Here is a 2,858-nt window from a genome sequence, read left to right on the forward strand (position 1 = left end):
ACGCAATCTCGGACCTAGTAAAGTTAATATTTCTATTATCGCTAAGGAGTCGTCTCATTTTGACAAACGTTCTAGTTTTTATTTCCTGAGACCGGTACAGTTTCTCATTATTTCTCAAATATTTTATTAATTATTTAATTTTAATTTAAAAAAAAAGCGTTTTAACATTTTTAAAACTTTTTGTAGTACTACCGGAATCATTAAATGACACAAAGTCTAGTCGATTCTAAAACTACGTCAGTGCTATCAAGTAACAGAGTTTAAATAAACTATTAAAATAATATTATGGAAGAGAATAGCTTCTCTTGTTACTCTCATTTCTAAACTGTTTTAAAAGTTACGCTACTATTTTTGAAAGGCACATAATTCGAATACGTTATTATCGTTATATTAGAATCAACAAGACATTTTTACTAATATTGAAATAAAGCTTAAAAAAAACTCGTGAAATCGTTATACATAATTTATTATGATAGAGGAAAACAGTAAAATTATGTGCCTATTTTACAACGTTTTTCTTAGGTCGTATTCTTATTTGTCCGGTGGTTGTTTTTCCGGTACAAATCTTGCAATCGATTTTTAGCTTACTTCCTGACTAGCTAGACATTTGAAACTTTTATAATATATCAGAACACGATGCCAATGCATTTTTTTAATAGTTTTAGCCATCTTTAGGTAGAATTGAATTCATTTTTAGTTAATTCTGTTTGTATGAAAAGTTATTTCGATACCATTATTGGTTGCTAGGGTGTCCTAGCAACTAAATTATTAAATATGACATTTCATTATTCAGTATTTCTATCAAGTACATTTTTTTTGATCGTTTAAGCTAGTCAAGGCAAGTTTAAATGATTCAACAGAAAATTTAAAAACGTCGTGTATAAAAAGTTCTTTTTATCTTGTAATTATTGTTATTTAATTTATATGATTACAAATTAATTGCAAATATTATGATTATAAAAAAAACCGACTCTTTTTCTTATTCTCAAGAAGTCTTGGCATATTTGATACCTAGATACGACGTTACAATGAAAATATTTGAATAAGAAAGCAAGCCTTTCTGGTTGTTTATTCAAGTACGTGAACTTTGGAGCCATTTATGAGATACAAGAGACTCTGAGTTTGTATTAATGAGTCTGCTATTCTAACAAAGTTTTCAGTTTCCTTTAGAGCTACTTTTCCAGCAACACATACAATGTTTCTATTTAGTTATATTTTTTTTAAACTGATAAAATTTCATAATTCATAGTATAATAATTGAACTGGTTACTGGCGGTTACGTGATAAAACTGCATTACATTTTAACAGCAAAGTTTCTTGTTCGGCCTACGATATTTAAATTATTTATGTTGACGTCTGTTTTGAGTTATAAATCCAACTTGAGAACGATCCGAAGACATTTTACCACGTTTTTCTTAGCTCGTATTCTTGTTTGTCCGGTGGTTGTTTATCCAGTACAAATATTGCGATCGATTTTTAACTAACTTCCTGACTAGCTAAACATTTGAAACTTTTAGAATATATCATAACACGATGCCAATGCATTTTTTAGCCATCTTTAAGTAGAATTTAATTCATTTTCAGTTAATTCTGTTTTCTATGAAAAGTTATTTTGGAAGAAATCTGTAATCCAATTCACTATTATTGGTTGCTAAGGGGGTGGTCCTAGCAACTAAATTATTAATATATACGTGCGTTACTATGGAAATCAAAATGACATTTCAGTATTATATAGGTATTTGTTTGTTTGTTGCAAAATAGCAAAAAAATGATTTGTTGACAATTGGCTTATTTGTCCTAAATTATTAATACATAGAAATGTCAAGTTTATATGATTCAACAGAAAATTTAAACGTAATTATTTTAAATCTAAACAGAATAATTATAACACCAAATAAGAATATTGTATATATTTATGTATTTATTGAAGAAGAAAAAGGACAGGACGTTCACAACATGAGATTTGCAATGGATAAAAAGCTGGTTCTAATCAAACAAGTTAAATAAAAATACATACGTACCTACTTGTCTGATATATAAAAAATAAACCTTAAACAATTAAAATAAAAATTAAAAAACAAAATACACAACACATCACTGAAAATGTCTATGCTTTGGGGAGCGCATTGACAAGTCTTGCATCCTTCGTTGATGGAGCCTGATAGGCTTGACACGAGGAAACGGTTTCGACGGTCATGGCGACCACGTAGGTAATTGACAGACGCATATAAATTATAAATTCTTTAGGACCAGAGGAGCAGCCAGATTTAACGTCCAAATATACTTCATATTATCTGCAGTTTGCTCAGCGACACATTCCAAGTTTGAAAAATCATCGAAGTAACTCCACTTCTTCATGATTTCGAATAAAGCGCGAACCAAATTTAGGTGCATGTCGCGGACGACGTCACAGTACCTAAGCTGCCGCTACGGGAAAAAAGTGTGTAATGTCGTTGTTCTCGTTGTTTAAAATGTTGAACTGCACTGTATTTTATCATATTCCACATGCCTACACTTGTCGAATGTCATGTCAAAATCACGTTTTTTGTTTTTAGCGGTTGGCACTATGTATTTTCGATAAAATGTTGTTCTATTCTATGGTCTGCAGGTTGGGTTTTGTTCAAAATATTATCTTGGGATGTCATGCCGCAAGTATTTTAACGTACGCACACATAGAAACTGTTAAAATTAACTAAAATTAGCATGAATAATTAATAATAATTCAAATTACGAAAACATTATAATAGGCACTCTTCATCAGTGTCATTCTTCAGCGAATTTACAGAGATGGTGATGGTTCAAAATATTCCGCAAAATTACGAAACCATAGACAGTTAGTAGGCAACATGCACGTCAAT

Source organism: Rhyacophila brunnea, unplaced genomic scaffold (assembly GCF_057557595.1).
Source record: "Rhyacophila brunnea isolate RB1 unplaced genomic scaffold, BYU_Rbru_1.0 scaffold_15, whole genome shotgun sequence".
NCBI classification, from domain to species: domain Eukaryota; kingdom Metazoa; phylum Arthropoda; class Insecta; order Trichoptera; family Rhyacophilidae; genus Rhyacophila; species Rhyacophila brunnea.